The sequence below is a fragment of the Vipera berus genome, assembly GCF_964194415.1.
Source record: "Vipera berus genome assembly, chromosome: 12".
Lineage (NCBI taxonomy): Eukaryota > Metazoa > Chordata > Lepidosauria > Squamata > Viperidae > Vipera > Vipera berus.
This window is the reverse complement of record NC_138215.1, coordinates 19,142,653-19,169,817: the sequence shown is the minus strand read 5'-3', so window position 1 is coordinate 19,169,817 and position 27,165 is coordinate 19,142,653. Positions and strand designations below refer to the sequence as shown.

At 43.0% G+C, this 27,165-nt stretch overlaps 1 protein-coding gene across 1 annotated transcript in view; it reads left to right on the top strand.

Annotated features, from left to right (window-relative positions):
• Positions 1-27,165, top strand: part of LINGO1 (leucine rich repeat and Ig domain containing 1) — a 193,749-nt gene that overhangs the window by 106,759 nt on the left and 59,825 nt on the right. The window contains exon 3 of the mRNA XM_081337729.1: positions 20,689-20,759. The gene's annotated coding sequence lies outside the window, so the exon portion shown is untranslated. The remainder of the gene's footprint in view (positions 1-20,688; positions 20,760-27,165) is intronic.

Genomic DNA, 27,165 nt, shown 5'->3' with positions numbered 1-27,165 from the left:
TAAACATAATATATCTTAACTTCAAAAAAGCATTCGACAAAGCAAACATGACATTTGGATATCTAGCTGAAATGGTGGAAACATAATTGGCTCCGGAAAAGCATATAGTTATCTCAAAGATTATATAATTTTGAATTCATGGGGGAAAAAAACCTTTTCCACTTCCTGCTGTGCAGGTCAGTCTTCCCTTCAAGTAATTCCCCAATTCTTTGCACCGCACTTGAAGGCTTTAGAATAATTGGAACACTTCAGAGAATGGCACCAAGAATGATAAGGGGACCAGAAACCACATCCTATGAGGAGAGATGGAAAGTGCTGAATATATTTTGAGAAAAGATGACTAAGAGGAGATTTGATAGCAGTTTTGAAACATCTCAACCAAGGTCATGTAGTTAAAACAAAACATGAAGTTCTCTCTCATTTGAGGGTGCAGGATATTAAATAAATAATTTAGTTATTTTAGGCCAGGAGACGTTTGACAGTGGATTCAAAGACCCTGAGATACAGGGTGCTCCCCTTTCTTTGATCTATTCATATAGAAGTTGGACAGCTATCTGTCTGGGATGTTTTGACTTGGTTCCTGCCCTGTGGGATTTTGGGATTTGAGACCCTAAAATTGAAAAAGGCATAGATGAGAACAAACAAAGTAATCCAGACTTGGCTCAACATCTTACAGTAGAAGGCAAATTGTTGAGGTAGAGATATACCAAAGTGAGCAGTAGAACAAGTTGGAGATTGTGTCTCACAACCCTGTCTTCTTAAGATAGTATGATGGATGAGCAATGCTAAGCTAACTCAATCCAGTTCATCAGCAGCTCTTCTTTGTATGGATCACTATTTTAAGGGATTTCTTTTTTTTTTTACTCTGAAGACACACAATTTCAATACATAATAGCAATAGAAAACAATGCAGGTCATCCAATCTCATGGCGTGGTCCAAGAACAGACACCTTGACATGAAACAGTTGAGTTTCAAGAAATGTTACCATCTCTTGTCCCAAAAGTGGTTTTTCAAAAGGCCAACTGAATTCAGTCAGAAGTGAGGAGGCTTCTTGGATGAGAAGCAAAACAGCTTCAAATTAAAAAGGCTTTGAAATCCAGTTGCCTTTTGAAAAAACACCTTTGGGACAACTGTGTCCTGGATGACTGAGAATCTGCATAGACAGTTATCTCTTGCTACCAAAAACTTCCTTGCTCCTCATTCCCAGTCTATAAAACTATTACTTCTTTCCAAAAATGGGACTGTTTAATTAAAAATGGGCTTCTGGGGAGGATGTGGGTCATCAAAGCAAGTTGAACCTCATGAGAAGCTGGCCATGGATTCATAACTCCTGCCACTGCTTTTTTGCGATGTTGGCTTTCCATTCCCCCATATAAACAGGTCCTTTCAACTTATGCATCCCGGTGTGACTCCAGTTCCCTTTGAAAAGAGATTTTTGTTTTGTTATCCCGATTTCCTCCCGATTTCAGATTCCTTGGGTGGAGTTTATCTGCCCTTCTCTTTGTGATTTTCTTTCCAGTCAATCACTTCTTCAGTCTTCTGCAGATTCGGTCTGCTTTTACATCCTAATTTGAAACCTGGCTCTGTGCCATCTTTCACTTGTGGTCTTCCATCTGAAAGGTGAGAAGCCCAGGAGATTGCAGATTCTGGAGAGCAGATAGTGCATGACGAGAGGAGAGGACAGAATGCAGCTCTCTTTGGAACAACAAGAGATCAACACCACTTTTTTCCCATCCAAGGGTGGAGCATTTTAGCACTCTGTGGCATGTAGTAAGCGTGTAGTACCCCTATTCTACACTGCTGACATTTTCTCCAGTACAGCTGTCAGAAATTATCCTTCACACAGTATGCAAATCATTTCAGATAGAAACTTTATGCTGAGTTTTATTTTTCCTCATCTGGTCAAGAAAATAATAGCCGCCACTGGAAATATAATGCCCCAATGGAATGAATTTATACAGCCGCATCACCCAGGCTGACCTTTTCAATATTCTATATTTTGATTGGCTGTCTACTTTCCCTCAGTCCCCACAGGTTAATTAGCTGCTGAGTGGTCTTGAAGCTGGCTTGGCTGGCCAATCCAGTTGCAGAACACTGAAAAGGTCAAAGACATCCGTGCCTAATGAAGCATGTTCTGGGGAAATGTTATTACAAGAAGGGAAATTGTGTTAAATTTCTCCAGGAAAGAAACAGGCATCACCTTTGAACTGCTGATGCTTAATTTGGAATGGCATTAGCTACCAGTTGACTACTCACATCAACCATTAACCTGAGGTGCAGTGGCTCAGTGGCTTAATGATGCTGGAGATGTCTCAATTCCAGTGGTTCAAGCCCCAGCACTGTGTGGCAAGGTGAGCTCCTGTCACTCAGCTTTTGTCCACCTAACAGTTGGAAGCATGCTCTATGCAAGCAGATAGATAGGTACCACTTTGGTGGGGGGACAAGTGGTGCTCTGTGCAGGCAGTCAGACTCCTCACAGCACTGAACCTTCCCAGTTGCAGTGCCTGTTTGCAAGGTAGCTCCAGGAAGGGAAGTGGCCTTGGGTGACGCTACAAGAAGAGCCGCTCATGCGAATCCAGCTGGCCTTCCTGTGGCGCACCTTGGGAAGCGTGCGTGTTCTATAACACGGCCGATACCTTGGCAAGCCAGACTACTACTCTGCACTAGCATTGTGATCTCCTGGCTACTGTAACAATGCCATCTGCTAATAATAATAACTCTTAGCCTACAGCATAATTTTGGAGCCATGGTGAACAAATAGCAATGGTTCCCAGCTTATTCCTTGTGCTGAAAGGTAAAGCCAATTCATCTTAATCTCTCTATGGAGTCTGCCCTTCTCTCTGATGCCCAGGCCTTTGTGAAGGATCCTGGTGTCAAAGGCACTATTTTATAACCTTGGCACCATTCTATGGCACTGGAAGGGCTCCAGCTGCTTGGTGAGACTGGTCCCTGAGAGGTGACACTTGTTGATTATCTTAGCCTATGGTGCCCGCACCAGTGGTAGGTCTTGACAATATGATAGAAGACCTGGAAGTCATTGAGGCAGTATTTAGAATGACTAAAGCCAGAATTGGCAGTGGGAGAGAGATGCATGAGGGCGAATGCTTAATTGTGTCTCGTGTAAGGATAAAAAAAAGAGAAGTTTATGTGGTTACTTCATAATGATTTATTGGATTCTTGTGCTTTACAGAGTAAGCATTCTAAGAAGAAAAAGTGCAAGGGGGGGGAATGCAGTGACCACTATTTGCCAGCAGGAAATGGCATAATATATTGTATTACACTCAAAGGTTGGGTGGTACAGATAGTTAGTGGCCCACAGCTTAAATCCAGTTGAATGGAATGGCTCTGCTCTAAGAACATGGTTAATTGGATCCAGGCCATGAAATGGCATTTTAGTACGTCCACCTCTGAACAAGAGCAAAGGTTGCTGGGTTGGAGGTTAGAGTTTAGAAAAGTCGCAGACTCTGCCATTAAGACGGGAGAGTTTTCCAACTATTAATCATAATTAACACAGGAGATGATTAATTGTACAAGGAGGAAAGGGCAGGCACGGATGCCAAGTGGGCACGTTCCTGTTTTGAAAGGGACACAGCCTGCTTTGTCGCGAAACTATGCCAGAAAAACCAATTTACCATGGTAACCCATCAGGGCTTCAAAACTTGTTAGCAAATCCTTGTCACCTCTTGGGCTCCCCTCTCTGATTCTGGAGCTGTCTACCCTGCTTGGATTCAACCCCCTGGGTGATTTTACATTTTGGTCTGGAAACTATGCCAAGGATGGGAGCAATAAACATGCAAAGGGGGTCAGACGGTCCTAGCAAGATGATCCATCAGATGGTGCCAGAATTGTATGTGTGTTGCTAAGATGTGTCAGTTTCTCCAGTCATTCAAAGCCAGCTGGGTTCATTTTGCTAAGCCAGAATCCAGATTGCTAGTTGACAGTTTACTCTCTTGCATTTGTGAGTATCTGTCCTCTAAATCTGGGACAGAGTCCACAGTGCTGTGATAGTTTGAGTTTTGGTGCTGTTCTCATCACAGTTTTAAAGCGTTTTTATCTTTCCTTCATGCTGTTTCTTCTTTCTCTTTCCTGGATTGGTTACATGGGAAATGAATGAGTCAGTAGCCTATTAGCTGCTCTTCCAGTATAATTTTGATATCATTAACATTATACCCAGCAGTCTCCTTGCTGACTGATGTCCTTGATGAGCACTGGAGCCCACAAGGTCAAAGGGTGAGGGCTTGACTATTGTGGCACTGGTGCAGATGCCACCCACCATGAAACTGGCACTTTTCAAATTTGGGAAAACACACAAACTCAAACCCAGAAGAGCTTACTGGAAAGCTGGTCAACAAAGTCACTCCCAAGAAATGGTATGAAAGTTAGGGCAAAAAGAGAAAAAATGCTGCCTAGGGAACAATCAGATAAAAGAGGGCATAGCCCAGAGCTGAATAACAGGTAGAGAAAGAGACTCGGAAGGAACCCCACCTAGCTTCTTAAGCTGTAAAAGAGGCAGTGGGAGATTTGTACTTTTAGAGTTGCCAGATTTTGTTAATGTAGTTTTAGAGAACAGTCAGATAAGGGAGGGCATGGCCCAGAGCTGAATAACGGGTAGAGAAAGAGACTCGGAAGGAACCCCACCTAGCTTCTCAGACTGTAAAAGAGACAGTGGGAGATTTGTACTTTTAGACTTGAAAGATTCTGTTAATGTAGCCATATAATAAAGTAAAATTAACTCATCTGGTCATTTCCTGTCTGGTCTACCTGGGAAAGCTAATAGCAATCTTGCACGTCTCCAAATCTCCCACTGTATCTTTTACAGCCTAAGAAGCTAGGGAGGGTCCTTTCGGAGCTAGCAAATGGCTTCCCAAATGGCACCCAGAAAGCCAACACAGATCTCTCCAGCTGCAACTCCCTTCACCCTGACATTTGTAGCTTGTGCATTTGGGTGAGAGGTGTGTGTATGCCAGTCACTAAGGAAACCACGGACACAAGAGCTAGTTTTTGCTATTCTCTGCATAATCTCCCCATCACGTTTCAAATCCTGTGTTTTATGAGGTTCCTAGTTAAGCCTTTTACCTTTCCCAGGATGCTTTTGTAACCAAAATTAAAAAAAATGTATTTAAAAAAACAAACCCAAAAGAATTGTAAGTCATTGCAAGAACAAAATACCATCTCGGGCAACAGGAATATGTAGTTTCTACTGCCCACCCCCCAAAAAATGAGAATATGTCAAGAATATATGCTTTTTATTAGCGCCAGATGTTCTCGAGACAATGTCAGACAATGCACTGGAGACGTTTAGAGTAATATTTGCTTGGTTTACAAATGAGTAAACAGTGGGAGTCTAGGCAAATAGCAAGCATGAAATCCACTGCTCTGTATTACGGCAGCCTTGCTCAATCTCTCTTCTGAATTTCTCCGAAAGTCATTCCCTTTAAGAGTGCATTTTTCAGAGGACAGAAGGAGGGAAATGATGCATTGCATGGGAAATTGCTGCTTTTGAATTTAATTGCAGATCCAGTCTGTAGGAAAGGCGTCGTCTCTTACCTGTCTGATTCATCCAGCTCTTTCCTACTGAATCCAAGGTCAAGGGCCTGGAAAGCCTTCCAGGCAGACTCAGTGAGGAAACCCCCGTCTCCTGCTTGCATTAATTCCAAAGAATTCCACCTCTGTTGGGGGAAGTAATTTATGACGATCATAATTAGTAACAGCTGACAGCCGTGTCTTCCCTGAATTAACAAATCGCCTTCTAAAGTTATCTAAATTTGAAGCAGCGGTGAGAAATTGCATGCTTTGACTACCTGGTGTACAAAGATATACTTTCTTTTTCGGTAGGCAGCTCCATCCCGGGAGCGTGTTTCAAGACAGCTTCTGCTTTGTCTAATCCCACGAGAGTGAGAGGGAGGGAGAGCTGAGCTAATTTACTTTCCATTTAGCTGCAATGGAGTTGAAACATCAAGACCCTTCCTCTCTCCCTTCCTCCCTCCCTCCCTTTCTTCCTCTCTCCCTTCCTCCCTCCCTTCCTCTCTCCCTTCCTCCCTCCCTCCCTTTCTTCCTCTCTCCCTTCCTCCCTCCCTTCCTCTCTCCCTTCCTCCCTCCCTCCCTTTCTTCCTCTCTCCCTTCCTCCCTCCCTTCCTCTCTCCTTTCCTCCCTCCCTCCCTTTCTTCCTCTCTCCCTTCCTCCCTCCCTTCCTCTCTCCCTCCCTCCCTCCCTCCCTCCCTCCCTTTCTTCCTCTCTCCCTTCCTTCCTCCCTCCCTCCCTTTCTTCCTCTCTTCCTGCCTTCCTTCCTCCCTCCCTCCCTCCCTCCCTCCCTTCCTTCCTTCCTTCCTTCCTTCCTTCCTCCCTTCCTCCCTTCCTCCCTCCCTCCCTCCCTCCCTCCCTTCCTTCCTCCCTCTCCCTCCCTTTCTTCTACCAGTGCTCTGGAAAGCACCATTCTGTTTCTCAATCCTTCCTCAAATATCAGGTTTCAGATCCAGTGAGGAGCGTTGGATTGTCTGAATCCCTTTGAGCCTTTTCAAACTTCTGAATTGGTCTCCACAGGCCGAACAATCCGGTCCAATTGGAACTTTCAAACTCATGTGGGAAACCAATACCACCGGGGGGGGAGGGGTTCTTTTAAAGTGGTGTAGGAAATCAGACTTATTTCAGTGACACTTCTGGTTGTTTAAATAGAATAGAAAATGGTTCTTTATTCTGTGCCAGAAGGAATTTTAAGCAAAGCTCTCAGAGACTGAATGCGGGGTTTTTGCTGTTATCTTGGTGATGAATACCCAAGGGGAACAAGGGATTCTGAAGCCTTCTCTATTTTGCAGCCTCCGTGGCTTTGTGCATCTCAGCCATATCCCAAAGGAATTCCTTCTAGCAAGAAAAGAGGCTCCCAAATAGCACAACAGCCTTTATAACAAAAAGAAATAAGTAAAATTACAAGACGCCACTACTTTGCTGCAATAAGATGACCTCACAGATGCCACCAAAGGAAAGAGGTTGTACTCTGCAAATAGGGAAGAAAAACAGAAGCATCCTTTTTTGCCACAGAAAACAACATTCCAGGAAGTTGGAGAACATGGAGAAAAGAGTAAAGAATAAAGTTTGAAGGGTTAAAAAACCGATCTAGAAATATCAAATTAGAACCCACAAGAAGACTCAGCTGAGAGCTGGTGTTGTTCACACATCCATGATCTCAGGACCTAGATGTGATGATGTCTCTTGAGTCCTTCAAATGTTAATCAAGTTTGGTGGTCAATCCTTTTGACCCTGAACATAGAGAGAAATGGATATTCCCAATAGGAAGATGTCAAAAGCTTGACCTAAGGCTGTTTGCACACCTGACCATAATTTCATGGTGTAGCTGTGTCTTATTTAAGTCCTGTTGAGTTGAGAAGTTCTGTCTTAACTAAGTCTAGATCCCATCCTTGGTCTTGTGAAGACTGCATCTTTCTCTCTGTTTTGGTCATCATCTGAGATACAGTTTATCTTCTGCCTTCCCCCTTTCCACTATTTTTATTCATCTACAACCTCGCTAAGTAGTGTGTTCATGTGAAAATGTGAGTCTAATTCTCTATTAGATGGAGCTCTTTAGTTAAGATCAACAGACCATTTGAGGAGAGCAGGTAGTCCTTGATTTATTACTACTATTGAATTACCGTCATAAGTCAAGTCATGAGAAGCGGGTTGTCACATGACCAATCTGATTTTACACCCTTGTTTGTGCCAGTCACTAAGTGAATCCACAGTCATTAAGTGAAAGGCATCCTTGTCAAGTGCTTTTCTGCAAGGCTTGTTTTTTGCTGGAAACCAGAAGCTGACACCAATTTCCGGCAAAAAAAATGTTGCGAGTCACGTGCACATGATTGCCAGGACGAGGGTGGCAGGCATGGAAACTTGAAATACAGGTCCCAAGTACCTTTTTGTGTGTGTGTGCATCATAACTTGAAATGTTTGCTAAGGTCATAAGTTGAGGGCTACCTGTAGCATTAACTTTCTTAGGCTAGACTTCCCGAAGCGAAATTGCTCTCCTCTCTTTTTTAGCAGAAGAGAATTACAGCTTTGACCTTGACTAGACACAATTTTCTCTTCCTTTTTTTCTTCCCCAAATATTCAAAAGCCAACAATCTTTGCTTAAACAATTTCGGCTCCTGGGCAGATTTATTCCATCTCGCTGCCAGCTACAAGAAATGCTTGCTATTCTCCATAGGATATTTTTTCCCCACTGTAGTAAATCCACCATGATGAATTTGGTGAGATTTATAACACTTCACTAATAAAGTTGCCCACCATCTATTATTTTACTGAGTCTGGCAAGTGATTGGAATTGAGGCCCAGAAAATGGTAGATGGCAGAGGCTGTTTAATGAAGATTATTTTGGATATTGTAATACTTTGAAATCTGCCAGGGTCACGCTGTAAATCGGTGGATTTTACAGGGACCATATTCTGAATTCACAAAGAAGCAGACTAGGTCATGGGAAGGTTTTCTCTCTAAAGTTCAGTTTTCTAATCAAGGAGAGATCTAACCTATAAATACAGAGAAATTTCCTGACAATGAGACCAATTCATCAGTTTGATACTGTTAGAGTTATCATTTCAGGCTGCCTTTTGCAATTGACTGATGGTGTTTTTGTCAATGGCGATGGGCATTGTTTTGGGATTGGAGCATTCCCATTGGTACTGTCTTTGCTTTCTTTTCCCACAGCCATTCTACTTTATTTTCAGGTCATTATTAAAGTTTATATGCTGTCCTATTCCCAGTGATTCTGGGCAGTTAAGCCTACTTTTTATAAAATGCTTAGGTAAAGGTAAAGGTTCCCCCGCACATGCGTGCTAGTCGTTTCCGACTCTAGGGGCTGGTGCTCATCTCCGTTTTAAAGCCGAAGAGCCAGCGCTTGTCCGAGGACGTCTCCGTGGTCATGTGGCCGGCATGACTAGATGCCAAAGGCGCACGGAACGCTGTTACCTTCCCACCGGAGTGGTCCCTATTTTTCTACTTGCATTTTTACGTGCTTTCAAACTGCTAGGTTGGCAGAAGCTGGGACGAGTAACAGGCGCTCAATACCCATAAAAACACATTAAATTCTTACTACAATGTGCTAAGCACATTGATTTGTGCTTTAAATTGTAAGCCGCCCTGAGTCTTCTGAGAAGGGCGGGATATAAATGGGATTAAAAAAAAATAGTTCCCTAGATCTTTGTAGGAGGATCTCAATGGGAGATCCTAAACCTGGCTGGGAATTATGGGAGCTGCTGTCCAAGGCATCTGGATGGGAGGTTATCTAATAAAGTCTGACATTATTTCCACCTCTTTCTTTCTTAATAACCTCAACAGACAGGTTGCTAAAATCCCTCTAATCTACTTCTCAGACCTTTTCAAACATAGTTTACTTGTCTTTGGGGCTTTGTTCTTTGTTGTGTGTGGTGTTAATCAGCCTGGTTGGTCCCTCTAATGAGCAGTAACCTTGAAAATATAAAAGCAACATGTGTGCTGCTTATCCCCAGATGATCACTCAAGTTATTTTCAGCAGGGATCTGAACAAAAGGAAAAGAAAGAGAAATGGGAAGGAAGGAAGGAAGGAAGGAAGGAAGGAAGGAAGGAAGGAAGGAAGGAAGGAAGGAAGGAAGAAAGGAAGGAAGGAAGGAAGGAAGGAAGGAAGGAAGGAAGGAAGGAAGGAAGGAAGGAAGGAAGGAAGGAAGGAAGGAAGGAGAGAATAAAAATCTCAGCTGGCATACAGCATTTTAATTTTGTTTTCATTTTTATTTTTATGGAAGATCATGGCTTTTGATTTTCTGGGATGATAGAATAAAAGGGGAGCCTGTTTAAGGTCAATTTAATTTTTCCCCCCCTTAAATTTGTAGTCTCTGTTGGTTGTGGTTTGTTCTCCGAGTTTGCTGTTTGGCTTCCAAACGTTTTGTCACCCCACTAGGTGATATCCTCAGCAGAACTTGGTGGGTTGTGTTTGAACTGTCACGCTGTGTGTCCTGTTGGCTCACAGGCAAGTCACATGTCACGACCAGCCAGTCACACAGCCCACCAACCACATGACCACACAAAAGCAACAAAAGCAATAACAATGTTTTCGAACATTGTGGGGAAAATAAATAAGAACTTTAAAAACTGGATCTAGGATAAGGTGATTAAGATGATAAATCAGAAAAGAAGCTTCATGTTGATGTGGTTGTTACTTGTAGAAATACCAGAAAAATGTTTATATTCAATTGTTTATCTATTAAAATACTAAGAAATGTACTAATTTAAGGTTGATAAATGAGAATATTATCGGAAGAAGAGAAAATCAAGGAAAGCTACTATGTGGAGTATGGAATTATGGAAACTAATTGTTATTGATTGTTTGTAAATACAAACCCAGACATCATGCTGTTTACCAAATATTAAGGCAATCATGTTAAAAAAAATTATACACACACACACACACATATATATATACATACGTACATACACACACACACATATATATGATCATATGTGAAGGGCGGTATATAAATAAAATTGTTATATATATATATGGATCTTTGGTCATTCGGGTTTTTCCCCGCGTAGAACTAAAGGTGTAGGCGCAACGTTTCGACGGAATCCCATCCGTCATCATCAGGCTGGTGGCTTCAGCTTCTTTCTTCTGGGAGAAAGAAGAAAGAAGAAAGAAGCTGAAGCCACCAGCCTGATGATGACGGATGGGATTCCGTCGAAACGTTGCGCCTACACCTTTAGTTCTACGCGGGGAAAAACCCGAATGACCAAAGATCCACATACAAACACCCGCGAAAACCTCAGAAAACATTATATATATATATATATATATATATATATATATATATATATATATATATATATATATATATATATATATATATATATATATATATATATATATATATATATATATATATATATAAAAGAGCAATAAAAACAGAGAGTCTGCTGAGGACGTCACCTAGTCTGGTGACCAATTGTTCGGAAGCTACACAGCAAAGTCTGGAGAACCAACCAACAACAACGTCTACCATCCAAGCTACAAATATTTTCTCTCCTTTCTGAGGACTCTCCTACAGTCTGGGGTTTTCTGGCTGTCTCCCACCCAAGTACAAACTAGGAAATAAACTGACAAACCAATCATGAAACCACACATTGAAGGACATACTCCAGGGTGATTTATGACTGTCAGAATAAAGCAAATTTGCCCTGGGTGGGTGAGATGGGGTTCTGTGATCCGAATGAAAACGAGTTTATTTGTATAAATGGATTCTATTTGAATCACGCGCACACACACACACACACACACATACACACCACAAAGAACCTTTTTTTCCAACTGAGTCACCTCCTAGCTTACTTTTTCTGCTTCCTATTCAACAGAGGGGGCCGCTGGGTGACCTCCGCCTCTAAGTTCCTTCCCAGCAAAGGAATTAACAAAACAATTGACTCACTCTTCAGTCTATGCAAATTCTTCCTCTGCAAGTTAATTGCTTTGCAACCTGATGAGAAAGAAACATTTATTTAGCAAAGGCTCAACCTCCACTAGGAACACAAGAGAGGGACAAAGGGATGGCTCACTTCAGAAAGAAAAGAGGCAACTTTCTAGTTGAGAATTGCTTTGCTTATCAGGACCTTAGTTACAAGTTGAACATAACTTAGCTTTGATCCAGGGGCAAGAGGTTGTTCACCCATCCATCCTTAGTAGATGGAAAATGATTTTTTTTCAATCAGCTAGAAGTGAACAGCCTTCGAACAGCCTTACTCAGGATGTAAGCATATAAACTGGATTTTAAAATAATAGTAATAATAGAACTGTGTTCGCCGACTATGAAATTCTTACTGTCTGTTGTGAGGCCAAAATGTCAGATTGTTAATTCCGAGGCACCCTGGGGCTAAACAGGACAAGCTATTTTGCCACCCTTACTTCTTCTTTAAAAAGAGCTGCCCATTTTCTCGCTGCCTGCGGAGATTTCTCCAGGCCTAACACCATCCGTGCAGACCCCACGATCCAACCTTGAGCTACAAATATTACCTTCTACTGTATAACACCACTCAGCTTCCTAGTGGCTGGATAGAATCAGCATTAAAATTAGATTTATTTATTTGTGTGTTTATAAAATGCATTGCCCCCCCCCCCCGTCATGGTTCCGACTGACGAAGCCAACCAAGCAAACGCCTTCGAGACATTCCGATATTCCTAATGTAAAACTTTACTGAGTACATCATTTCGGCACTTATAAAAGCAAAGCCAGCTCTGGCAAAACCCCACCCAAGCCCCACATAGTGAAAGCCTAGAAACAGGGGTAGGCAACCTTGGCTCTTTTATGACTTGTGGACTTCAACTCCAGGAAATGCTGGCTCAGGAATTCTGGGAATTGAAGTTCACGAGTCATAAAAGCCAAGGTTGCCTACCCCTGGCCCTAGAATTTCTCTCCTCCCTCTGGATCAGGTCACGATGCTCAATTAAATGCAGCAATATTGTTATGAGAAAGTATCTCTGGGTTTGGTCAGACACCTGGCAACCGTCCTTGGTTCCCATGGTCCGCTTCCTTAATCTTTGAAGCCTGCATTCCAATCCGATTCTTTCCCCCCTAAGTTCGTTGGCAAGCTGAGAAGCAATAACTGTTGCAGGAGCAAAAAAACATCCTTCAAAACTTGACACCCCCATCTTACCGACAGTGTAGCTCACAATCATATATATGTGCTGTTTCCCCCCCCCCAGGCCATTGGTAGAGCCTGGTCTTTAGGCCCTTATGAAAGGGTAAGAGGGTTGGGGTCAAGCTTACATTAGGGGGCAAGATGTTCCAGAGGGCAGGAGCCACAGCTGAGAAGGCCCTCTTCCTGGACCCCACCAGCCAGAATAACCAGGCTAATGGGACTCACAGCATGCCTCCTCTTCCAGCATGAGAGGGATGGGCCAGATTGTCCAGATTCAGAGATATTTGCGATATTGAGAGGACATCTAGTTGGGGAAACCGGCCATGAAGACCTCACTTGCATCATGACGTCATTGCACAATGACACAGGTGACGTCATTCTCCCCTGACCAACAGGGGAGCTTCCCATCGAACAAGCTTTGTTGCCTTTTGAACCCGCTTGAATAAGGTTGTGCGTGGATCCTGCCTGCCTTGGGAAGATGGATGGATGATTTGTCTACCACCGCTGTGCAATTTCAGATTGACTAAAACCCAAGCTGAATCTCGGTCTGTGTAATTAGAAGCTCTTTGCTTTAGCTTTGTTTGCCAAAATGGTAGTAAATATTTTACAAGTATTTGGTAATCTTTACAGGGCACCCCTATAAAAAGGCAGTGGAAGGACTCTTATTTGCTTCGGCTGTCGCTAGGATACTGTTTCTTTTCCAGGAGTTTGGGCTGTTTCCTAGTATATAAGCATTAATTCATTACCTCTGCTATGGCTTGGCTCTGTTGTAAAATATTAACAGCCATTCAGTCTGGGATCAGGTGCTTTATGCATGTTTAACTTTCAGTTGGGGCTGTTTCTCATACTTTTAACCAGGGTTATTATCTTGTCACTTCCTGATAATAACATCAAGGCAAAAGCATTTATCATAAACCTCTCCTCTTCTTTGCCAGAAACTTTCAGGGCAGTCCATGCTGAGTTCAGCAATGAAGGCACAGGAGGTCACCAAAGGATCCTTACTGGATCCCCAATTGCATATGAATTGCAAGTAACAACACACACACCCCATTTTTTTTTAGCTTAGTTGGTCTTCTGCTGATGGCTCTACTCCTGTCCTTCCTTGTAAAATAAGAGGATTTATTGGTTGGCTTTTCATCAAAGCTGGTTATTTTATTTTGCTTTATTACCATTTTATTGCATTTTATATTTTATTATTTTATTTTGGTTTTTTATGCAATGGAATGGACTTTTTTTTTTTAAAAAAAAGGGGGGGGGGCTGAAAACTTGGATATTCTCCAGAGGACTCAAGAGACAGGGAGAACAGCAAAAGACCGATCTAATCTAATTCGGACTGCAGAAATTCAAGTGATCAATAGATGGCAGCTGCAGAGCTTGTGGGAAAGATTTTGGGAGAAAGGCAAAGAGGTCCTACCTAGGGAACGGTCAAATAAGGACCAGCATGTCCTTCAGCTGGATAGTGGGGAGTCTCCCTAGTTTCTTGAGCTGTAGAGGAAATGGCAAGAGATCTGTACTTGCAGACTTGCAAGATTCCGCCAATGTAGCCTTACAACAAAGTAGAATTAGCTTATTTTGTTGTGTTTCTTTTTTGGTCTACCTGTGAAGGTTGACATCAGTCTTGCAAGTCTGAAAGGACAAATCTTCCTCCCTCTCCTTTGCAGCCTGAGAATCTAGGGAAGGCCCCTTCTGATCTTCCTGCCCCGTCCACTGTGCAGCTGAGGGCTAGGCCTTCTCTTATCTAACCATCCCCTAGGCAGCATCTCTTCACCCAAAGTCACAGCAGCAAAGCAATGCCCCCAGAATCAGACTCCTCTTCTCTGCCAACTAATGGGTGTGTGTGTGTTTTCCCTAGAAGTGGCGTTTCTATCACAGGGTCCTTGCTGGTTTCATTCAAAAGATGTTCGTGGGGTGAGATTCAAGTAGGATTTGGTACCAGAGGTTTCTCTGGAGAAAAAGGCTCATAGCTTATGAGCAGTTGCGTTCTTTGTGCACCCCTCTTGCTGGAGAAAACCTAAGCTTGACAGCCCTCACTTAGCAAATCTCTGGAGCACCAGGCTTCATTTCTCCGACGAGGAACGTCATCCAGGATGCCAATCACGGCTCACGCAAGTTGATTGATGTAAACCATCCTACTTCTCTCCATCAGATGGATTGTCAGAGCAGCTAAACACAAAGAGCGGGATGCCAAACCCAAATCTGTCTCCCAATTTCCCGAGCGATTGACTTTCCTGCCGAACAGATTTCTGCTTTTGTTTTTCCTCTCCCTTCTCTAGAACAGGGTTTCTCAACCTTGCCCACTTGAAGGTGGGTGGATTTCAACTCCCAGAAAACAATCAGTTTCATTCTTCTCAACCAAGTCTTTCAATATTTTAGTCTTCTCAATCACGAAGCTTCTTGGTTGAGAAGTGAAATGTCTTCAAGGAAAAACAAAGGAAGTCCAGTTGCCTCTTGAAAAAGCACCTTTGGGACAGCCATGACCTGGATGACTGAGAATCTCCGTAGACATTGAAAATGAGTGGACTTCTACTCTCAGAATTCCCCAGCCAGCATGGCTGGTTGGGAAATTCTGAGAGCTGAAGACCACCCATCTTCAAGGGGTCAAGGCTGAGAAACATCATTCTAGAACACTTTGGAAGGTCTTACAAGCTTATTTGGATGGTGTTTCTAACCATAGAAGAAACACTTTCCTGCCTCCAAACTGAGAAATTGTCCCACCCAGGGTGATTGCAAGAGGCTCCGAAGAATAGGAAAGTGACTTAGGAATTCACATTATTTAAGTTGACTTGGTAAAGGTAACGCATTCAGAAACGCTTTGCAAAATTTTGTTCACCTTTAAAAGTGATAAAAAGAAAAAGAATTGACTAGCATAAGAGACTGGATGAGAAATTAGAACTAGATCCAAATGTACTCCATATGTCCTCTCTACAAATTTACAAATTTGTAACGTGCTCCTTTTCCGAACTTCTTATTTTCACTGACTTACAGCCGTAATGATTTTTTTTTAAAAAAAAGATCCATATGTTAAGGGAAAGGCACAGGAAAACGCATTTTGCTGGTGAGAATGGCTTTTTAAAAAGTGGATATTAGGAAAAATACATGAAAGATGGTGACATTAGGACAAAGAAAAAGGCCCATAATGTGTCTATTGGGGAAAATGCTCATGGAATGACATCTTAACTGTTGTGCTCACTTTCTAAAAAAAGAGAGCAGTCATCAGAAACGGATGTGGAAATGAGTCAGAGCAAATATAAAGGTGGGAAAAAAGGGAATTCAAGTTAATCTGCAATAATTTCACTTATCTTTATGAAACATGAGTTCTAGCTGCTTAAAGAAATATAGAATCCTAGTATTGAACGGGAACTTTGGAGGTCTGCTAGTCCAAACTTCTGCAGGGATCTTCATTCCATCCTGGACAAAGAGCTTTTCTTGTAATCTTTTTCTTGTAAACTCCCAGGGATGGCTTCCAGGTAATGACCTATGGTGGTTCCACGAGCTGAGATAGCACCATGGTGAAGATCAGTGGCCAGGTAGCAAGTGGACAATCCATAACTGTAGACCATGAATGTCCCCAAGGTATAGTTTGACATCTTCCTTAATAGTACAGAGCCAAAATTTGGCATCAGAATTGGTTGAAGACCAACAGTGTGTTTTGGTCCATTTTAAAAGTTTTGAGAAAGGGTCAAGATAGGTGTGAGTCTCCAACTGTAATCCCCACAATTAGTCCAACTTCAAAGCCAAAACCAGGCCGACAGTTTTGGCCAGCTGCTCTGGTGTTATCCTAACATCAGCAGATGGTTTCCTGTAGACCGACTCAACCTTCCCTACACTTCTTTATTGTTTGGCCTCATGCCATGGACTTTTGATGGCAACAAATTGCTCATACTTGTACCCACCTTGACCCTCCCCCTCGACAAATGATTATAATATTCAGCAAATGATTACATAATTCCCACCAAGCTTCTTAAAAATAGCACATTATAAAGCCAAGTAAATCTTCAGGAAGGAAGGAAGGAAGGAAGGAAGGAAGGAAGGAAGGAAGGAAGGAAGGAAGGAAGGAAGGAAGGAAGGAAGGAAGGAAGGAAGGAAGGAAGAGGGAGGGAGGGAGGGAGGGATAATCTCTTGTCATCTTTTCTGCACCACCTTACAGTAATCTTTCAGCTGTAAGTGGGTTGGGGGTTTTACCACCTTACAGTAATCTTTCAGCTGTAAGTGGGTTGGGGGTTTTGAGTGGGGTTGCTCAATTCTCTGCCAGCAGAGACTAAGTGGAAAGATGAGATTCAGAAAGGGGGTCTTGATCTGTTCTTCTGCCTGTGATAACTCACTCCCCCCCAAAAAAATAACCCCAGCCCTTCCACTCATTCTAATACTTCTGGATCTAGAAGACAAGTTCTCCAAGAGGAAGGATACACAACCCCCAAACCAGCTGCTAAACTGGGTCCCTCCCCCAGGGAGACAAAATTAGTGGAATGTGAGAAAGAATCGGAGAGGACATATTGTCAGGAAGAGAAAGAAGGTGTGTGTGTCCTCTATTCTACAAACATGTGCACAGCCTGACAAAACTCCAAATGATTGCACATCATGTTGTGTACCTTGGGATAAAACACCCAGGAGAGAAAGTCTCTAAGGTGTTGAGAAGCTATAAATAAATGCTCTTCAGTTGTTTTATAAAGAACCAATCCACTATAGGGTTTGTGTGTGTGTATCCTTCTGTTGCTCTTCTTTGTGAATCCTTCACAGATCCTCAGTGGGATAAGATAAGGTGTTCCTACTTCCTCCCAGGTTGATCTCCCAATCTTCCTGGGCAGCTGGACACTGTGTGGTGCAAACACCCTGGATGTGCGACATCACTTAGAGAGAGTGGATTCTAAAGTTAAGACCTTCAGTGTTAAAATGGACACACTTTTTACCTTTTTTGCCTACGGATCAAAGCTCTTGTAAGGTGATGGATGGATTTCATTATCCATCCATCCATTTTTTTTAATAATAACCATGAGGAACAAGTTCTCTATTCCTGGAGAACTTGAAGATGATCAGAGACATCCAGATTCTGAGGATCTTGGGGAAAATATTCCTGAAGTATCTTCTTGAGGTGTAGTTTCCCCCCCCCCCACTGCCCCAATTCCAAATGAAACCATTATTTTGCCTTGGGGAATGCAGATGGTAGAGTTTGTAGATTCACCGGTGATCACACTCCTCATGAGGAAAGGGTTTATGCATGACTAAGGCCCTCTTGAATGCTTCAGCTGACCATGGCTGATGTCTGAAGCTAAAGAGAACTTGGTCACGTCAGTCCATAAATGGGGCATCCACTGAGAATCCCAGGCCAATGGATGGACTAGAACGTTGGGAAGCATCCTGGACATATTTGAAGACCATGGCCAACCACTTCCCTATGGATTCCAGGAAGTTACCCAGAATCAAGCTTAATTCATTGACATCTTGAGGTCTTCCTGGTACTTATGTAGGGAAATAGCTGGGGAGATGTCAGTTCTGTTCAACTCGGTTCAGATCAGCTTTGGCTTGTCTAGAGATGTGTTTGCTTCATTCCAGCTCTGCATCTGGGCTATGAAACTCCGTTCATTAATGCATTGTGAAGCAGGCAGCAACTGCGGAATGGGAATGAGATGAGAGGGCAGGAGAATGCACCTGCCATGGTAAGCAGGAATTCATCTCCGTCTTTCTGGTTTATCAGAAAAGAAAAGAGAGGAATGGCTTAATGATGCTGCATAAGTGCCTTCCTTGGGAGAAGATTGGTGGGAGTTAAAGTGTCCTCTTACCCACATGTGGGGAGCTTACGGGAAGACAAGAGCTGGCTTGATGCTGTCGCTTTCCTGCCCATTCAAGCAAGGAAAACAGCATCCAGAAGGGGTTGGTGCTACATCAAACCAAAGTTGATTTCAGGCATTCAAGCTTTGCAAATGGGATTGAGGTGGAATGAAGTGATAACCATTTGGTGGACAGTGAGGAGATGCTTCCACAGGGCAAAGTTCAGCTTCTGAAGAAGCTTCTGCAGAACTTACGATGTGACCCACATCTTTGTCCTCAGGGGCATAGCAAGCAAACCCATGCTTGGCAGGAGAAAAATTATCTGCCTTATTTTCCCAATTGTCCAAATATCGATGTCTTCTGAGATGCCCTTCCAAGAAAAAAAAAGAGTTTCTGTAGTAATCATCCTGGGTGGCCAAAGACTGGAATGATGTCCTTCGATCTGATGATCGTTCCTTCAGTCTTTGTGATTTGATTCCTCTCAAGGGACAAGATCAGTGGTGGGATTCAGCCAGTTCGCACCACTTCGGCAGAACCGGTAGCTAAGTTTTTGGTTGCCCAGGCCCAGAATGGACTTCTGGAAGTGGCATCCACACAGAGAACCGGTTGTTCACCTATTTGAATCCCACCACTGGGTGAGATGATACCATGATGGCTGGGAAATACTAGGAGTTTTGAAGTAATGAAGGTTGAGAAGCACCACTCCCCAAGCGTTAACCATGAGATCTAGGCAACCCTGATTCTATTTCATTCCTCGCTCAGGAATTCTGGGAGTTGAAGCCCACAGGAATTCTGGGAGTTGAAGCCCACAAGTCATAAAAGAGCCAAGGTTGCCTACCTAGGCTTGGATGATCTTTTGAAAAACTTGGCCCTCTGCCCAAGACTGAAATATGCCAGTGCAAATGTGAGTTGCTCGGCCTGGAAGTTTTTGTCACCTGTGTATGAAATCTCCAAGCTGATGCCATCTGTCTGAGAACTAGCGCTGGCGTGTTTCTTCCACGTGCCAGCAAAGGTTTTCTCAAGCTGTGCTTCCAATTATATTCCTCCTCAACTGTTCTCTTCCCTTCTGTATCCTTTTATACAGGATTATATAAAGCGTCGGTTGATGTTGGCTTAATAGCCTTGCGCTGGAGGTATTCAATTATTCTTGTCATCAGTGTGACAATTGAAGCTGGTTCAAACCTGGCAGCAGATGCCCTGCTTGGCCATCTCTTGAATGAGAATGAAGAAAGGCTAAAGTCTTGTGACAGTGCTCAATGTCTGTTTGTTCTTTGCTAAGTCATAATCCTGGTCACATGCTTGCCTTCCTGTTAGCTCCTGCAAGGTTGACCATATAAGAAGCACAACCATGTGTGTATTAACCTGTCAGGCATGAAGAATCAGGACCGCACCATAAATTCTAGCTAAGCAGATTTATTTTCTCATACCTATTTACAAGAATCAACTTATGCTCAATACTAAATTGGCACTAAATAAGAGTTGATGGAATTCAAGAGGTGTTGGGCTTGGACTGCTTGTGGGAATGTAATGATTCTAGGCTGATTCCTCTCATGACTCCACCTCAGGCTCTGCCTCTCTTTCTTCTACATGACTTGACTCGACTCGACTCAACTTTCTATTCTATTCTATTCTATTCTATTCTATTCTATTCTATTCTATTCTATTCTATTCTATTCTATTCTATTCTATTTTCTACTTTTTTCCTCTATTCTATTCTCTACTTTTTTCTCTATTCTATTCTATTCTATTCTATTCTATTCTATTCTATTCTATTCTATTCTATTCTATTCTATTCTATTCTATTCTATTCTATTCTATTCTATTCTCTACTCTACTCTACTCTACTCTACTCTACTCGAGTACTAACTCCATCCTTATTGTAAGGTTACATTGACAGAATCTTGCACGTTTGAAAGTATTTCTTCCCCTTCATTCTCAAGAAAAGTCTTCTGAAATGCTTCCCCCATCATTCCCCTTTCTGTGGTCTGTGACTCGTTTTCAATGTTGGTTATCCTCTTTTCAGCTCTCTCCCTCCTTCCTCCCCAGGTCATTCTCGCAGACCATTACATCGCCAGACTTATTCCATACATTTTATTGATCGATTGCCTTTTTCCTCTGGACCATCAAGGTGATTTACCCGAAGAGTCATTCCTACTGAAGCCCCACAATCTTGGGAGGTGGCTTGACCTGAATGAGTGATAGGTCCAAAATCACTCATGAAGGATGTAATTCTCTGTGAGGCAGACGGTCTCAAAATACCTTCTTTTTTTTCCTTTCAGTGCATGATTGCACCAGCGAAGGGAGGATCAGGACCGCATCTCTGGAAACTGGTCATCCTACATTTGCTTGGGTGAGTGAGAAGCCCCCTAAGAAATGGCCTGCATTTTGCTATGGTTGAAAATACACCTGACTGTGTCACTTAGTCCAGATTGTGAGCAGGAACATGAAATCTGTGTGGAGTACCTAAACAATGAAAATAGACCACCCAACGTTTGACCAAGTGGGAATTTTCTACTGCACATTGGAGCACGTATCTGTGGTTGTTCATTGATACGGCTGACTTGGAGGCCACTTGAATTTAGATTCTTCTGCTCAGCATGGAAAATAACTTGATGGCCTTCTGTTCACACCAATGTCCCATATTTCTTTATCTAAAATATTGCTATCTGAGGCAAATGTCTACCTCTCACCATCTCAGTTTAATATAGAGCACTGTTTCTCAACCTGGACAACTTTAGGATGGGCGGAGTTCAAGTCCCAGAATGCTGGCTGGGGAATTCTGGGAGTTGAAGTCCAGCCATCTTAAAGTTGGCCAGTTCAGAAACACTACCATAGATCTTAATTCCATTGGCTGATTATTATTATTATTATTATTATTATTATTATTATTATTGTTGTTGTTGTTGTTGTTGTTGTTGTTGTTGTTGTTGTTGTTGTTGAAGTAGTAGTAGTAGTAGAAATTTCCAACAAAAGACTGTCAAGAGGCACCATTCAGAGGGTAGATTTGATGACCCTGGATGGTCAAGCTGTAGATTTTTCTTCTCTTACATTTCATCCTTCTTGTTCTGTGACAATTGTTGGCCCCTTTTTTTCCAGGCTGCACCACTCTCTTTGTGTCTTTCTCCAGGACACTCAAGAGGCAGGAGCAGGTTTCAGCTTGTACTGTATGTACAGAATCCTAGATTGAAATTTGTGAACTGTCAATTTGATAAGGCAGTGTGTGTGAGACAGCAAACATCAGAGCTGGCTGTTCTCTGGCAATTTCCCAGCTTGACAGCTCTCTGGAGGGAACAAAGAGAGGTTTCACAGCAGAACAAAATTTAGTTCCTTAATGGAAAAAAAATCATCAGGATGATTCCAGCGTCCCTTTCTCTGGCTGTGGGTTGGGGTGGGGGGCTTTGAAGAAGCCAAATGCAGCTATATGTGTTAGGCACGAAGAGTCAGGAGCCTTCCTTGAGTTGTAATTAAGCTGTTTGATTTCTCATGCTCAAGAATCTAGTCAGCTAACAGTCAGCACTAAATTGCTACTAGATAAAGAGTCAACAGAATTCAAGAGGGGATGGACTTGGATCATTTGTGGAAATGTAAGGACTCCAGGCTGATTCTTTTATGGTTTTCCAAAATCAGACCTAGGGAACTTAAGGCCACGGTCCTTTAAATTAGTGGAGGGTTGAACTTAACACAATCCTTTAAATAAGTTCACCTCCTGCTTGGAGAAAAAGACAGGACAGTAACTGAAAGTTGAGAAAAATGGCCTTGTTCATGCAATATCTTAGCCAGATCTGTTTAGGATTGCCATGAGCGGATGACCCCCATGATGGTCGTGTGAAGTCAGCCAACAGGGGTTCAATGGTATAAACCATAGTTAAGCAAACCACGGTCTAATGTTGCGTGCTATAATCAGGTGCCCCTTGAAAAGCGTCAGTCTCTTTGGCCGTGAAATTTTGGAAGCTGCAATCCTAACAAGTCTAAAGGCTGATATACTGTATTGTGCAAACATCTGCGTGGATTGTTTATACCAGCATAGACTAGAGGCAGGTTTCCCATTGCTGAAACAGAAGAAGAAATAAAATGGATGCCGGATATAAAATTGGGGAGGGTTTTGTGTAGTTTTAACCCAGCCAGGAGAGAAGGCTGGGAGAGAGAATGAGCACTGCAAGTCAAAATAATCGAAAGCTTTATCCCTTCAGTCAGAGAGGGAAAAAAGCAGGTTTATTTATAGAAACATGTCTATCCAGGGATGGTCTGTCAATGCAGAGGTCAGCACTTTCCTGGAGAACCAACAGCATAAATTGTCAGGTAGAGAAAACATTACATCCGCCAATAACTTCATTTTTGGAGCACTCTGCAGTGAGAAAGAAGAGAGAATTCAATGGGAGACAGAGTTCTCCATCTAGTCCCAGAAACTGCCTATGGCCTGACTGTTGCCTTAAAACTATCTGCTGCCACCTGAAAGGGTAATTGTCTTCTTTGGCAGCAAAACTGAAAGAAGGGATTTCATGGGAAGTAAAATTGGACAGACTGATGCTGGACGATCACTTAATGTGGCTCTGATAGATATTTCTAGGTGATAAAAGAAAAAGAGAGATGGATGAGTTGATAGATAGATAAATAGATGAAGGTAGTATAGATGGAATGGAATGGAATGGAATGGTATAGATAGATTAGATTAGATTAGATTAGATTAGATTAGATTAGATGATTAGATTAGATTAGATTAGATTAGATTAGATTAGATTAGATTAGATTAGATTAGATTAGATTATGGATGGATGGATGGATGGATGGATGGATGGATGGATGGATGGATGACAGGCAGGCAGATAGATGATAAGATAAGATAAGATAAGATAAGATAAGATAAGATAAGATAAGATAAGATAAGATAAGATAAGATAAGATAAGATAAGATAAGATAAGATAAGATAAGATAAGATAAGATAAGATGAGATGGATGGATGGATGGATGACAGACAAACAGACACATAGCAACTGAGGGCAGGACAAGAAGTAATAGGTGAAAACTAATCAAGGAGAGAAGCAACCTGGAACTAAGGAGGAATTTCCTGACCGTGAGAACAATTAATCAGTGGAATGGCTTGCCTCCAGAAGTTGTGGATGCTCAGACTCTGAAGATTTTCAACAAGAGATTGGACAACCATTTGTCCAGAATTGTATGTGTGGGGGGGTGTCTCCTGCTCGAGCAGGGGGTTGGACTAGGAGACCTTCAAGGTCCCTTCCAACTCTGTTATTCTGTACCTGTCTCTTCTGCCAACCTGTGGTTCTCCAGGGTTCACAGCCTAGGAAACTGGATGTAATCAGAAATGGATTCCTTTTTTTTTTCTTTCTTCTCTCCGTGACCAAGTGGGGCGTGAGTTCCCATCTTGACAGTTCTGTGTTCACCCAAGGATGGTGTGTTAATGCTTAAATGAGGAGAAAGGGGTGGTTGGTTGAAGGAAGCCAGCGAAGTCATGGGGTTGTTGAGTCTTTTTGTTATGCAATCTGATCTTTCACGCTTAATTACCTCCTGACATGAACAAAAGGGGTGAGAAGGAGCTGTCTTTCTTTAAAAAGGAAAAGAAAGCTTTCCGAGGGGGGGGAGATAACTTTCTATGAAATATTTAAGGGGTTCTGCTTCTTCGGAAAAGCCAACCTGAGCGAAGGGCTCCTGTTTGGCCTTGTTAATTGAAAACACAAGGTACTGTTAGGTTCATGAATTCATTGCCCGTCCTCCCAACGTGAAAAAACCCTCATCAGCTCCATAACTGGGCAAGCTTGTCTCAGTTCAACCATGTTAATTTGAGTTTCTCCCTGTTTCTGAGCTCATTAGCAGCTTGGTTCACACATGACAGTGTGGCGAAGGGAGAAGGGTGTGCGTAATTTGTACAGCAGGTGTTGTGCGACCCTGGCGTGGGTTTTAGGGGTTGCTTTGATGCCCCCATTTTCTTCTGTCGTTCCCATCCGCATGGAGGACAAGATCCTATATCCAGGGGTCTTGAGATTGGACTGATTAACAACATAGATTTCTTAGTTCTTGTGCCAAGGTTGAATCAAAGCGGTTCAGCCCTTCATAGCAACATGCTCACTCTGGGTGAGGAGCGTCCAACCTTGGCAACATCAAAGCTTTGTGGACTTCAACTCCCAGAGTTCCTCAGATTTTCTGAGGAAATCTGGGAGTTGAAGTCCACAAGTCTTAATGTCACCAAGTTTGGACACCCCTGTTCCAGATATTTTCTTTTTCCTTCTAGTGGGACCAATGAGATAATTCACCTTTTATGTCCCACGCTCCTCTCTTTAAACGAAAGGTTCAAAAACCCCAGCAACCCCATTGCTACAGAAAGACATCAAATGTCTGTAGATTGTCCTTCAACCTTAATACAGATACTTCCTGACTTGCAGCTATTCATTAGGGATGGAAGGAAGGAAGGAAGGAAGGAAGGAAGGAAGGAAGGAAGGAAGGAAGGAAGGAAGGAAGGAAGGAAGGAAGGAAGGAAGGAAGGAAGGAAGGAAGGAAGGAAAACAAATACATTACTGGAGAGTTGCCCACCTATTATGGCCGCTTAACTCCTAACATAGCAAGCTTTCTCCAAGGAGCAAATCTGGAAACGGTATCTCGGTTTCCTTGGTGGGCAAAGGCTATTCAAATCTAATAAAAAGTCTTGGCCCATATTCTTGGCTGTTATTCACATTCCTTCCATGAGCAATCACTGCAAAGGGGGCCAACCTGACGTCCCTTTAAAAATATATATATATTTTCTCAGTGAAGTAACCAAGAACAGGGTGTTGGCCCAAATCTGGGTTTTCAAGAGACTTCAGCGAGCCTCTGAATAATTGCAAGGCCTGTTCGTAGCGTTCTTGGTGCACCTGCCAAGGGGAACCCTTCCAACTTTCCACAGCGTCCTGGAGAGAGGAGGCTGGTCTTTTCATCCTCAAATAAAACAAACACGGAACAAAGACGGCGATCGTATTGCGTTTCATCAATGATATTGCCCTTTATCTGAGCAATAATTAGTAATTCCACCGGCACAAAGGGATAATTCAGGGATAATTCATAATTGCATTGTTTTCAGGGAGCTTATTAATGTCATCCAGGACAATAGCAGCACGGAGGGGAGGGGTTTGGGCGAGTGGGCGAGAGGAGAAGCATGTCAGCCTGGGCAGAAGGAAAGATGGGGAACGGAAAAAAAGAGAATAAAAAAGGCATCTAGAAAGCTTGGAAACAGCAGGAAATGGCCATCTTCTTCTTCTTCTTCTTCTTCTTCTTCTTCTTCTTCTTCTTCTTCTTCTTCTTCTTCTTCTTCTTCTTCTTCTTCTTCTTCTTCTCCTTCTGCTTCTTCTCCTCCTCCTCCTCCTCCTCCTCCCCTCCTCCTCCTCCTCCTTCCTTCTCCTCCTCCTCCTTCCTTGTCTAGATCAAAATTTAAACTGCTAGAAAGAAACCACTTTCTTGGCGTTGGCCAAAAATAAGGCAACTGGATTTTGTTTTATCTTAAGAAAGAAAGAAAGAGAGAGAGAGAGAGAGAGAGAGAAAGAAAGAAAGAAAGAAAGAAAGAAAGAAAGAAAGAAAGAAAGAAAGAAAGAAAGAAAGAAAGGGGGGAGGGAGGGAGGGAGAGGGAGAGACAGAGAGAAAGGTAAAAAGGAAGCAGGTGCCTTCATTTGCATCTCTCCTGGGGCTGAAGAAGGAACTGTTGAATGAGAGTTAATATTGAGGAATTTAAACAAGTTCATCCAGCGAAGCCATTAGAGTCTCTCGGGGGAACGGTAGAAAATCTCAAGCAGTTGGCTTGAAGCCAGCATTTCTGGCATTTCTTCTTTCCTTCCTTCCTTCCTCCTCCTTCTCCACCCCCACACTCTCTTTCCACCCCTCCCTTCCATCTATCCTTCCTCCTTCCTTCCTCCCTCCCTCCCCCTCTCCCTTCTTTCTTTCCTTTTTTTCTTCCTTTTCCTCTCTTCCTCCTTTCTCCTCTTCCTTTCCTGCCCTACCCTATCCTTCCCTTCCCTTCCCGTCCATCTCCCTCCCTCTTCTTTCCTTCCTTCCTCTCTTTTCCTTTCCCTCCTTCCTCCCTTCAAGGTTGACCCGTACATTATCCACACTGAGGGTTGCATGCAGAGTGCTTGACCTCAGTGAGGATTGCCATTGCAACAAGATAGCTACAAAGCATAGCAACACTCGGGATTTCCGCCCCCCCCGCCCCCGCCTTCCCTTTAAAAGCAGAGATGGTCCCCCGTGTAGCCTCAGAAACTCTCAAAAGCATATCCCAAAATCCAAAGAGTTGGCACTCTGACCAACAGCTGCATCTCGACCCATCGACTGAGCTGGACCTTGCAAATTAGGCGGTTTATTTAAAGGCAGGAACGGAATCGTGTTCCCTCACTTCCCCCCCCCCCATAGTAGAGCCGTGAGCCTGGATACAACTGCGTTCGGCTCTGCAGTCAAATTAATAGTAGCAGTTATCTGTGAATGGGACTCTTTGCAAAGAATGTAAACATAAATCCCTGGGAGATACCAGCAGCAGGTTCTCACTCCCAAGAGGTTCAGCATCTCCTAATTAGCACCAAACAGGCAAGAGAGGGGAGGGGGAAAGAAGACAGAACTACTTCGAGGCAAGGGTCTTTTTCCAAAGCCTTGATGGAAGGGCTGAGTTTTGAAGGGGAGTGTTGAGGCAGGGGTCCTTTGGGGAGGCCCTTGGCTTCATTGGCCCAACAGAGGCGACTCCTGGGCATGTCCAGGCGACCTTCAGCCTGGAGAGGGCAGTCAC